Source organism: Protopterus annectens, chromosome 1.part2 (assembly GCF_019279795.1).
Source record: "Protopterus annectens isolate FY-2018-M chromosome 1.part2, PAN1.0, whole genome shotgun sequence".
NCBI classification, from domain to species: domain Eukaryota; kingdom Metazoa; phylum Chordata; order Ceratodontiformes; family Protopteridae; genus Protopterus; species Protopterus annectens.
In genome coordinates, this window is record NC_056727.1 from 406,810,712 (window position 1) to 406,824,773 (window position 14,062).

Genomic DNA, 14,062 nt, shown 5'->3' on the forward strand with positions numbered 1-14,062 from the left:
TGCGTTGCCACCAGTCTTGAGGTGTGGGTGTCCTTGATGAATATGGATACCCCCCCCTCCTTTCTTGGTATTGTCCGGATTTTGTGGACGGAACGCATGATATGAGGTAAAACCTGATAGCGCTGGGGTGCTCTCAGGAGCCTTGAACCAGGTTTCTGTCACAGCACAGACATCGATGTTCTCCATACTGAGAAGGGCCTCAAGTGCGTGCATTTTGAGATTTAGATTTCTGGCATTGAGCAGCATTACCCTTAGTTTTTTTCCTTTTTTGTGTTCTAGGGTGGTAGGTTTAGAATTTGAGCCTTGCCTAAAAAAGGCACTATGGGGGTGGCAAGAGCCTTTGCCAATATCCGGAATCCCAGGGGTGACAGGTGCAAGCCGTCCCTTGCGAAGCAGCGTGGCTTGTCCAGCATGTCATCCCAGGCAGACAGACACTGGATCCCCTTTGAATGACACCAGTGTTTAAGCCAATTGTTAAAGCTGATCATCTTATCTCTGTATTGTGGCATCATTCTTGGTGAAGGTAGGATACTGCTCAAGGTCAGGGTCATACCTGCCTGGGCTACATAATCAGAGAGCTCCTCAATGTCTCTTTTCATGTAGTCCAAGGAGGTACGTCTCAGGTCGTTTACACCAGCGTGGACAATGACTGAGTCATATTTGTACCTGCTGTTGAGAGACCTGAGTGCTTGCGTTATGTGGCGGATTCTAGCGCCCGACAGGCAGCTTACTGTGATATATATATCATATTGCATATAATATATATACACCTATCATATTGCATATAATATATATATATATATATATATATATATATATATATATATATATATATATACACCTATATTGCATATTATGTATATATATATATATATATATATATATATATATATATATATATATATATACTTATCATATTGCATATAATATATATACACCTATCATATTGCATATAAGTCTACCAGACAATGATGAAATGCAACATCATGATAACTCTGTATCTGCCACTCTACCCATCAGTGCTGGCACTTCCGCTATGTGCTTCTGTTTGCCATTTTTTTTTTTTTTTTTTGCAATGTGATCAGATTCTTTCTGGGTCATATATTGTCCACCTGCCAGATTCACTGCAGCCACATACTGCACAACATGGAACGGGCTACATATATTAATCCTGCCTTTTGTGCTGAGCACTGGGTCACAACACAGAAGCATCCTAACAACTAAATTTCGCACTGGTAAGGCAATCATTTGCTCTTCCACAGTATATGTTTGGTATTATGCCTTGTAGTACCTATTCTTAGCAAACCCATGTAGATGTAATATGTGAAAGAAAATGTACAAACACACATAATTGCATTTATCACTGTAAACCAAAACAAAGAAACAAGAGTGGGATTCCGCTACTGTGAGAAACAAATACTAAGAACGCCAAAACAACTAGTAAGTTAGCCACGAGCCTCAGTACACTTCACAGGATGCATTTAATGTCAAAAATTAAGTTAAAAACATCCACAGTTTAGAGCTTTCATCTTTACAACAGAGACACCATCAGAACTGTGAATGCAACACACACAAGGCCATTTAAGAGCATACAACAAGGTAGACACACCTTTTGGAATCAACCAACTTCTGCAGACATCACTGTAAAACAGAAAATCAAAATAAACACCATAAAAATCAAATAAACGTCCATTTTACAGCAGAACCAACAATTGAAATAAAATAAAATAAAAAGTTAACCAAAATACATCATATCTACTAGCTCTCCTTTTAAATTCACTGCTAACAGAAATATTGTCCTTCAAGCCAGGAAAGATGGTAGCATCCAGCTTTAGCTGCCAGAGCATTTTCCGGTGAAGCAGATTATTCTGCCAGTCACCTGCATATTGAGGAACCTGCATTTGTTCAAGAACCAAAAAATTAAACTTCAGCACACCCTATGGAATGTCTGGGCAGTACACTTTTCTGATCTTTTAGATTGAATACTATACACATGCTGATAAATACGCGTATTCAAAGCATTATTAGTTTTTCCCACATAGAAAGTGAGGCAAGATAAGCAGGTAGCCAAATACATCACTCTTTTTGTACAACAATTAAAAAAGCCATACTGCCCAGAAGTGTCCAAGTTACTTAAAAGGGGGTGCCATTATAACAAGTGTTTATGTAAGGACACTGATGACAAATTCAGTACAAGAATTTTCAGGAAGCCCACTTTTCCTAGTAGGTAGTATTCTCTTAGAATGATCACTGGCCCTCTCTAAAAGAGATTTAATGATAGATTTGTTTGGCGATGGTACAAAAAGTTGTCTAATACTCTCATCACACTGTAGCATACACCAATTCTTCCACATGATCTTTTCAATGTTTTTAACACCTAAGGTGTAATGCAAACCTATATTAAGTTGTCCATCAAAGCTTGTAGAATTGTCTTTCTTGCCGATCTCATTTAACCCACTTTTTCTCAGTTCATATCTCATTCCCAATGGAATCTAAGAGTGCTGCTGGGTTTCCACGATCCAGAAACATCGACCTTAAAAAGTCGAATTGTTCAAGATAAACTGCATCATCAGACGTCAACCTTGATGTTCTAATAAATTAACTTTTCACCACCCCCCACTTTTGATGGAAGGGGTGGCAACTGGTAAAAAAGATAAAAGTATCGCAGTAAGTGGGCTTCCTGAAAGTTCTTGTACTGAATTTGTCATTTAGTATTTTCCTAATATCAATGTCCAGATAATTAATCTGGTCACATTTGCAAGAGAATGTGAACTTGAGAAAACTGACACTTTCTTGCAGTTATGAAATGGAAACTTCAACTTCATCAACAGTTCCTTCCCAAATGATGAGCAAATCATCCAAATATCTGAAATAACCAACACATTTTTGAAATGGGGAGTTTAAAATGTAAATTAAGTCTTTCTGTGTTGGAGGGAAGCCTATTAGCTTATCAGTGGGAGTGGTAAGCACTACGTAGTTTATCTGAAAAAAGAAAACACTTTATGCATCGCCTCTTAGCTAGGGTTAAACTATTCCCGGCGCCATAAAGTCTGATCTTCAAATTTTCCCTTAGAACTAGCCAGTTTTTCAGTTTTAGCACTCAAATCTGTTTCTTTGAGCTCAGCACTTGTTCAGAACTCTTCATAAGCACTAAATAATCTACAAATTACTACAGCACTCAACTTTCCTCACTTGTCTAGAGGAAAACAGTTTTTAGTACTTAATAAATAAACACCTATCCAGGCATGTCTAAGGCTCAGCTCCAGGTGTTTTCTCCTGTCTACCTGATGAATCTGGGCATCATGGGGCAATGAAGCAATTGCCTCATGTACACAGACAACCCTCTCATCCTACCACCCAACACTACAACCTGTGAGAGATGCACTTATATAGCCAAACTGGAAGCAAAGCTCTCTTCCCACAAGAATGGACTAGACAGTCAAGAGGAGAAGGTAAACACTTGCACCACACCACACTCAGCACATAGTCCCTCAAAACCTACACCACCAAATCACACACATAGAAACACAAAACATACACAATAAAAATCTGCCCAAGCAACACAGACCTCCAAAGCAGAAATGCAAGCAATCTCCACCCTCCAACACAACCTAAATGACACATAGCCCACAAACTCAGTGTGCCACTCAACCACAGCTCATAAGGCATAACAACGTACCCAGCACTCTAGTCATAGGTGACTCTATAGTCAGTCACACTGATGTTCCACTCACCAGGCTAAACAAGGAGAAAGTTACTGTCAGCTGCCTGTTGGGTGCCAGGATCCACCACATAACGCACTCACTCAGGTCACTCCACAACAAGTACAAATATGACACTGTCATTGTCCATGTTGGTGTGAATGACCTAAGACGTACCTCCCTGGACTACATGAAAAGAGGCATGGAGGAGCTCTCCGATCTTGTAGCCCAGGCAGGTATGACCCTAGCCCTGAATAGCATCCTGCCATCACCCAGAATGATACCACAGTACAAGGACAAAATGATTGACTTCAACAATTGGCTAAGCTTCTGGTGTCATTCTAAGGGGATCCAGTATCTGTCTGCCTGTGATGACATGATCAACAGACCACGATGCTTTGCCAGAGATGGCCTGTACCTGTCGCCCTTGGGACTCCAGATACTGGCTAAGGCTCTTGCCACCCCTATAGTGCCTTTTTTAGACAAGGTTCAAATGACAAATTCACCACCATAACAGGTACAAGCAAGCAAAATCGGAGGGTAATGCTACTCAATGCTAGAAGTCTAAACCTCAAAATGCACTCACTCGAGGCACTCCTTAAAATGGAGAACATCAACATCTGTGCAGTGACAGAGACCTGGTTCAAGGCTACAGAAAGCCACCTAACCTGGACCAAAAAACTAAAGGCGGTGGCGTGTCCATATTCATTAAGGATATCCACACCTCCAGCCTAGCTGCTCAGCATAATGCATCCGAGATTATCCAAGTGCAACTAATTCTGGGCAAGATCTCAATCCAAATTGTAGCTTGCTACAGATCCCCCAGCATGCCCCAGGATTCCCACTCCTCATTTTTTGATACACTGGAAAATATTAGGGTACAACCTAACACCCTAATAATGGGCGATTTCAACTACCACACCATTAACTGGGAAAACTACTCATGTATCAACACTTTTGCTCAAGGTTTTCTGGAATTCATAAATTCCAACGCCTTGGATCAACTTATCTACACCCCCACCAAGGGCAACAATATCCTAGACATGGTCATTACCAACATGGGCAACTGGTGTTCCACACCAGAGGTCAATTTCTCATTGGTCAGATCTGACCACAGGCTAATCACCCTAGACATCCACATCCCGCCCCCACCCCCCCATTAGGGAAACCACCATAAAAAATTTCTCCAAAGCCAACTTCACGCTTCTTAAGACAGAAGTGGCAAACTCCACGACACCCATGCAGATGGCCAATAGAGGTATGACTGCTGAATCCTATACAAATGCACTTTATAAACACTTGCACAAGTGCATGAATCATGCAATCCTTAACAGAACCAAGATGCTATCCTCCAAAAAAAGGAATCCAATCTGGTGGTCCCCTGCCATAAACAAACTCTACAACAGAAGAATGAAACTGTTGCAAAAAAGAATAAAATCCCATGATTGGAGGAACTCCCTGGTCAACCTCAGTAAGAAGCTGAGATACCTCATAAAATCCCCCAAAGCTAGTTACGAAAACAAAATCACCACTGATTCTAAAGACAACCACAAAGCATTCTATAGCTATGCTAAGTATCTCAATTGCAACACTCAGATCTGCTCTGAGTTACAGCACAATGGCACTAAATATACAGAACCAATTGATATTGTGAACATCCTGGCAGATAGGTTCAGTGCTAACTTTACCCGCCTCTCACCCTCTAAAGGGCCCATCTCTATACTGGAAGAATGCAAAGTTCCTGTAATCACTGCTGCACAGGTAAAAATCACACTCTCCAAAGCCATGAACACAAAATCCATGGGACCTGACAACATCCCAGGCTGCATTCTACATGAACTACAGAACAAACTGGCACCCCACCTAAGTACCATGTTCAATCATAGCCTCGCCTCAGGCTTTGTGCCCACTGAATGACGGACAGCGACGGTTATCCCACTTCACAAAGGGGGATCCACCATGGACCCCGGGAACTACCACCCCATTAGCCTGATAAGCCTGGTCTGCAAGGCTATGGAATGTATCATCATGAAACCTATAAACAATGACACTGATAATCTCCAAACTCTGGACTCCACCCAGCTCGGGTATGTAAAAGGCAGATCATGTCTCCTAAACCTGAAGGACTTCTTTGAAGCGGTCACCAAAGCCATAGATGAGGGTAAGGTGGTTCACACAGCCTATCTAGATCTCACCATGGCTTTCAACACCATCCCCCGCTCTGGAATTACAGATAAACTCACTAAATTAGCTATAAATCCCAATTTCACAAGATGAGCTCACTAACAGAACCCACACTGTGAAAGTAGCAGACTCCAAATCCGACTTCAGACCAGTGACAAGTGGAGTACCACAGGGTTCAGTCCTGGGTCTTCCCCTGTTTGGTATCTACTTCTCTGAACTAGAGGCTAACACAGAAGGTCTTTGGCTAATGAAGTTCACAGATGACTGCAAACTAGGAGCCATAATTGAAACTCCTAACAATGTGGACATCCTACAAAAGGGCCTCACTGAGATAGATGCCTGGTGTCAAAGCCATGGCCTCAAGCTCAATGCCAAAAAGTGCATTGTCATCCCTTTTGGTAAAAACTCTGTACCCATGAACTACCACATAGGCGGTAGTCTACTTAACACTGAAAGTGTGATAAGAGACCTTAGGACACAGGTGGACAGTAGTCTCTCCTTTGATAATCACATCGCCACAGTAGTCAGGAAATCTTTCTACTTGGCGCACCTCATTACAAAAGGTTTCTCATCCAGGAAAAAAGAGGTCATTGTTCCCCTCTACTCATCACTCATTAGACCCATTATAGAGTACAGCGCCCCTTTTGGTATCTATCTCACAAGGCATCTACAACTAGAAAGCACGCAGAAATACCTCACAAAGAAGATTACCGGCATCAAACAGATGCTCTACGCAGACCATCTGAAAACAACTCCAGCTTTACTCCGTCGCATATTGCCTACTCACAGGCGATCTCTGCCTAACATACTAAGCTATGTCAAACCCAGAGCTGTTGGACATGCTCCACTTAAAAAAAATCCCAATCCCTCCAAGCTACACACTCTAGGGACCTAAACCTTGTCTCCACAATAAACAGAACATGCTGGAGGGATAGATTCCTGTCCTAGAGACTTCCCATTCTCTGGAACAAACTACCTATCTATATCAAACAAAGCTCCTCATTAGCTCTATTCAAGAAAAATCTTGATGATTGGATGGGAGATAGGAAATTCACCCCGGGGCTCACTTCTGTGGCTCTGCTGAGCAGGGGCACAGGAAAATAATTTTCTTGGGTGGCAAAAGCCAGGGTAACTTTTTGGCTAGGCTTATATAGACCCTAGAACCAATAGCCTAGTACCTACCTATGACCCTATGAACCTATGAAATCAAGTTCCCTAATTGAATTTGATTAAATGACAAATTTGATCTAGGTTTGTTGAATCTTATACTATACGACACTGAGTAAAGAAACAGCACTTCCATTTTTATTAGTAGCTTAGGATTTTTAAGCTAGTGATCTTCTTAATTTGGAACCTCTGGGATCTTTCAGGTTGTTTGATATGTCCAGTTAAGTACATCCCAAAATAGGCATTGTATTCAGTAGCTGGACTAATCAATGCTTAATATAATGGGACAATAACTTATATGGATCTGGAATATATCCCCCTGGTGATCAGTTATGTTGAGTAGAAGGACTGGCTGATTACTGCCATTACTCGATCAAAGGAGAGGAATTATCAACCCAAGTACCAAGGTCTCTAGCAGCATATTCATTTTGGATTGGGATATTGTCTGTCATATGCTATGGGGTGAAATTTGACTAGATTACACTTTTTTCAACATTTAATTTAAGCCTTTTGCTGGCATGCCAGGTGTTTAAGAGTACAGGTTCGTGTTGTAGGTCTTGGGTATCAGATGGTGATCTAAAAATATCTCTGACATTTTAGTCATCTGCAGACTTGGTTAGCCAGAGGTTTCAGTTTGTGATCTGAAGATTGGAAAAGTAAATATTAAACAAAGAGGTCCCAGCGTGGAACCTTGTAGAACACCACTAGTTACACTCATTTTCTTTGATAAGGCATCTGATATTCACACCATATGTATTCTGTCCCTTAGGCAATTTTCTGTACATCTTACTACATAGGGACCTATTTGTAATGCATTTATCTTACTAACTATACTAACATGGAATATAGTGTCAAAGGGCTTGGCCACGTCAATGTACGCCATGTGTACAGCATGACTGTTTTCAATAGGTTGAGTTATTCTTTCAAAGAAGTTAACCAGATTCTTTGGTCAGGATCAGTCCTTAACAAAGCCAAAGTGCTGTGGGCCTAGTCTGATGAGGTTTTAAATGTCATGGTTAATCAGGCTAAACTCTAGTTAAATACTGTAAGGAGTAGCTTTGCCAGGGCTTGTTTGGTACTGTTATTCAATAGTGTGTTATAGTAACAAGTCCCATGGAGGAATTATTTTTAGTCTTTGAGAGCACGTTTAGTACATGCCCTTTGCTGATGATGGCAGGTATTTGGGCTGCAAGGTAAGTAGGCTTTGAATAGCCATTTCCTAGATGAAGTCAGAACTGAATTTCTTAGCTAGCAGGCTGGGAATGTCTACCAGGTCTAAGTAGGTGGTACCACCTTTCATGAGTTCAGAGAAACGTTGCCTGTTATTATTTAGCATCCTAATGCAACTAATGAAGGATTTGTAGTTGTTATTAGCTTCAGATGCTATCAGTTCATGGGATGTCTTACAATTCCTAATCTTTAATTGCAGGGTCCTTGAATCTGCTGTATACTTTAAGGAGTTTTTTTTTAGAATTCATTTATGTTCGTGGATCACCAGGGTAGTTTACTTTTAAACTTCCTATGGTATTTAGATTTGTTTAGTACTGTCAGATGTATATATTTACCTAAGTGGGCATATAACTGCTTTGTGTAGCCCCCTGCTGAGCAGAACCAGATTATGGTCAAATGGGTCCCTAGGCAGGGTAATGGATCAGGGTCATCCCTGCATCCCTGACCCCCGGTATCCCTGTCCAGCAGCCATTCCAGTGTTCCATTACGTGCTTCTCTCCCCAGTTACCTTAAAACACTGTTCAAACCTGTCAGCATGCATACTATTCTTTACTTCTACAATGCTTACAGATATCTGGATTTAATTTAAAACCTTTATTGCACATTTTATAGCACAAACACTGGTAGTTATTTACTAAACAAAACAATCCAGTCTCACAATGAAAGACGACTTAGCATAAGGAACAATAAACTTCTCTGTCCTTGAAACTCACATTCATAGATACTTCATTGAAATCCACATTCATATAAAATGCATCTGGCAAGTGGTGGATTAAGTGTACCTTTCGATTGTTTTCAAACCATTGACCCCCTACACACATTTCTATGACCATGCAACAATACATGTGCTCTTTGATTCACTTTTCTGATTGTATTAAATTAAATTCTTGCCCCTGGATTCAATAAGCTCCATGTAGGGTTCACATAGGCTCTACAAGGAGTGTACATGTGACAGCGATGGTGCTCAGTGAGCAGCAGCGTGTAATGCATATTGATGAGACCTAGTGTGCGTAAGCTAGGTTTCGTGGCTTGCACAAGTATTGCTGGCTGAGAAACCTTGTCAACAAACATGAATATCAATTCCATGTAAATGAGAGCACATACGGTCCGCAGATTTAAGTGGAATGCCATCATGATCACCAGGGCTGTACACATATATTTCAAATGAGCAAGAAATATGTACAAAAAACATAAATAGTGTGTGGACAAAGGATTCAAACTAGGGACACGTATTAAATATTGCTCTTACAAACTTAGAAAGTTGATAGAACCAGGTTTTGCATATGCATGACTTTTCTGATGGGTATGTAGTCTGAGACTCAAATGTCTGCCACTATTGTCTGCCTTCAACCCTCAATAATTTACAAATGATTTGCTCATAAACTACAATTGTATGAGAGATAGTCCATAAATATGTGGCAAAATCTGGACATTCTGAAAAAATCTGTACAGTTAAGAGGTACGGCTGTACAAATAGCTGTCATTCTGTTAGTGCAACACATCTGAACAGAGGCCATCTTAATGAGAGAAGAAATAACCAGTAATAGGGACATATGTCAACAGATGTCACATTGGAATGTGTTCAAATATTACTCTCTCACCTCTTAGAACAAGAAATGTGAACAAAGCCATATAAATGGGGAGGCAAAGGGACAGAAATAGGGACAGATTGTTAATAGTCCATGTTGAAGCTTATAAAATTGATAGAATATATAGGTTTTACATTAGCAGGAACTTTCTGAAGAGCATTACATATGAAAATCAAATGTCAGTCATCAGTACTGACTGCAATCTGCAATGACATTCCAATGATTTGGCAGGAAAACGTGTTATGAGGAAAAGCTCACAAATATGACACACAAACTGGACATTCTGCACAGATCAGGACAGTTGAGAGATATGCACCCAAATGGCTGTAATATTGAGTCACAGCAGTACAGACATCATCCCAGTGATATGGCAAAAAGCCACATATTTCATAGGGTAAACATCTGTACATCCTGGGAATATCTGGACAGTTGAGAGGTATGAATGTTAAGTATATGGACCAAGCACAATACAGAACAGTGTACATACAGTGCAGAGTATTGTGATATCCAGTTCATGGCATTCTGTATTGAAGCTGTGTTAATGATCTGTAACAGGACATGGGACTGCCATGTAAAATGATCACTCAGGGGAAGTGTGTGCATTGAACTGGGACACAAAGAAGAATTGTAGGAATGAACACAGGGAAAGAGTACAGGTGAAACTCCCGCATGTACAGCAGAGGAGGACATATCAGTGGAAGATGGTTGTAGCAGCAACACCAAGCACATATCTATATGGTACAGTATGGACTGTTCAGTGAAATGTGTTTTCTGTGATTGACACACAAGGTGACTTAACAATGGGAAGGATGCATGTGTGTGAGATAAGTATCATTGCATGAATAATGCAGAGGACATCAGGGATCTGACATACAATTGAGGTAGGGTGCATATTGGGAAGTTTTGCAAACTGATATACCTGAATATGAGTGTATTCTCAGCAGAGATCTCCAGCATGGTGGCCACAGGTAAAGGATCATGGCAGACATTACAAGGACCAACCACAATCATGGACAATAATCAGAATAATACCACCATTAACCCTATGCCTCTGGCATAACATACATGATGTGGAGTGATAACAGATGTGCCTGCACACACACTGGACAACTAGTATGATACATCCACACTCTATGAGGGTATCTGCAAGAGGTGTTTGCAGGGACACTGTTATACCTGTATCTGACAGTATGGGCACTATGGGCTAGTTGCCTTGTGTGCATGGTGTATATATATATATATATATATATATATATATATATATATATATATATATATATATATATATATATATATATATATATATATATGTGTGTATATGTATATATATATGTATATATATATATCTATATATATATATATATATATATATATATATATATATATATAGCACAATCCACACTGTCACATATGATATACATGCCATTAATATTGTCAAACACTTATGTATGCAATGTGTGCATAAGGTGAATAAGTAGCACAAATGCATCTAGTTTAACAACTTGACTGTTGTTCTGCACCATCAGACAGTCACGTATATTCCACAGAAAGAATAGCTAGGTATGGACAATAAGCTGTGTGACAGAGCACTGTGACAAAGGTGGTATACTTCAGTTACACATCACTGGAATATGTGTAGGGAGGTACATGGAGAAGAGTGCATTGTACTCACTTATTGGTGTGATGAAGGCTGAGAACCAGAATGTTTGTATGTCCTCTAATGTGCATGTCCTTCACATACCCAGTACTTTGTTACAGTCAAGGGAGTAGTCCTCACTGTGACCACATGCAGATGGATGTACCACTTACCCTCTACCCCAGGACACAGGTCACATACCTATTGGTCTGATTATAGGGTGTGATGCATATATTATACTTAGGTGTTGTGTCTGTTTCCTAATGCAACAAATCCCTCCATGTGTCTCGTCAATGCAGGTGTTATCATGGCTGTAGCAGCAGTCTCTGGTATGTGTTGATACTGTGTATATTATACTAATATCACAGTGTGAGTCAATGATTGCCCACAAGCTGTAGTCCTTCAGGCAGCTGTTTGGACACAGAGTGTGTATATAATCTGGGATGTCCATCACTTAACTAAGGAGCAGGCAAGGGCCTAGCAAACACCCTTGATGTACTGACCTTATCACTGGACCTGAGATATATGCCACATCACACATTTAAATATAGTAAGATGCCACATATGTCATACCCTGGTCTAACCATTTGGTGATATAGCTGTTTATGGCCACATATGATAGTGTTGATTGAATACCACAGTGTGACTTTTTGTCAAATACCTTCACCTGTTCAAGTTCCAAAAGATGATATTGTTGTCATCATGCATGCCCTCGATGACCTCTTTGAGGATCTATCAGATGTAACAGACCTGATGTAGCTGTAACAACTCACACAATTCTGTTGCATACACCTGGAATATTACTAGTATACATATAGGAGAGGTCCATGATGACATGGTGGTCTACCTCACAGTCAAGGAGAGTCAGGATGTCTCTATAGATGCATTCATCAAATGCTGTACCCAGAACACAGGTGGATGCATGTTGATGTACACCCTTGTATGGGAACATAGGCCACGTGGAGGGTATATTGAACTGTGTATTCCACTGTATCAGGAAGGTGTATGTGCTGCATCATGCCATAGCTGAGCTGTGATGCTGTGACTGAACATTGATTCCATGTGATAGGCCCAGAGGAAGGCAAGATAGTGCATACTGAAGACCACAGACGAAGAATCCACTTAAAACACCAGTTTATATCACCTCTAGCACTTCGGTAACTGCCTTCAAGGAGTATAAAACATCACATAACTTACACAGTTTATATACCTTAATACATCTAACAATTAAACAAGCAGCCTAAACCAATTAATCAATAAACATTAAAAAATACTTAATACTACTTTCTCATCAGATAAGAAGCCTCCAGTTACATTCCACATTCAGACCCTGAGGAAATAAAGTGTCATATTTCAAAATGAAAATACTTTCTTTATATAACAACGTCTTTTTATACAAATCATCAGAAAATACACCCTTCATAATATGTTCTAAGGTAGTGGCTTGTAACCCATTTGAATTAGAATTGTGAGCCAGCATAAAATGTTTAGCTACAGGGACATCTTCTTTATTATTTATAATATTCCTGACATGCTCCTGCAGTCTAGTTTTAAACTTCCTTTTACTTTCTCCTATATATACAAGGTTACACGGACATTTCAAAGCATAAATAATACCTTCAGTATTACAGCTATATATATTTTTAACCTCAAATACATGGCCATTTATATACTTAAAAGTTGGAACAATATAATGACATACATTGCAATGACCACAGGGTGAAGTTCCTAGTCTCTGCATGGTCCTATATTGCATTGTCTCAGTGGGATATTTAAATTTATTATGTACCAAGATATCTTTTAAATTCCTACTGCTACGAAATGAAATGCATAAAGACCTAAACAATACATTTTTTAGGTCCATTGATCTAAACAAAAAATTCCAGTAGTGTTTAACAATATCTATTAAAACATCACTGAAAACACTATATGTAGAGACAAAATAAACTAATCTTTTCTCTTGATTTCTAACATCTAACTTATACGTCTTACTTCCATACTTATAAGTACCAACTTTATGTTGTTCATTAATAACCTTATCTATAGCTGTTTGAATACTAGCTTCACTATAGCCCCCTTAATCTAAATATCTCACTAGTCACACTAATTTATTTAAAAAATTCCATGTCAGTATTACATAGCCATCTAAGTCTTATACATTCCCCATAGGTTCATAGGTTCATAGGTTTATACTAGGCTATCTGCCCTAAGGCATTTATAAGCCTAGCCCAAATTATTGTAGCTTACGCCACCCCTTATATGAAAAAATACTGTGCCCATTAGTTTGTTGTGCCTCTGTCCAGCAGTGACCCAGAGATGATTCCCGGGGTAAACCTACGATCTCCCATCCACAGGTCTAGATTTCTCTTGAACAGAGTCAGCGAGGTGCTCTGCCTCACATGGACCGGGATTTTATTCCACAGCATAGGGAGTCTCTGAGTGATAAATTTATCCCTCCAGCACGTCCTATTTATATCCGTGCTAAGGTTTAAGTCGCTTGCTCTAGTGGTTTTGGTGGATTTGGATTTTTGAGGTGGAGCATGTCCATTAATTCC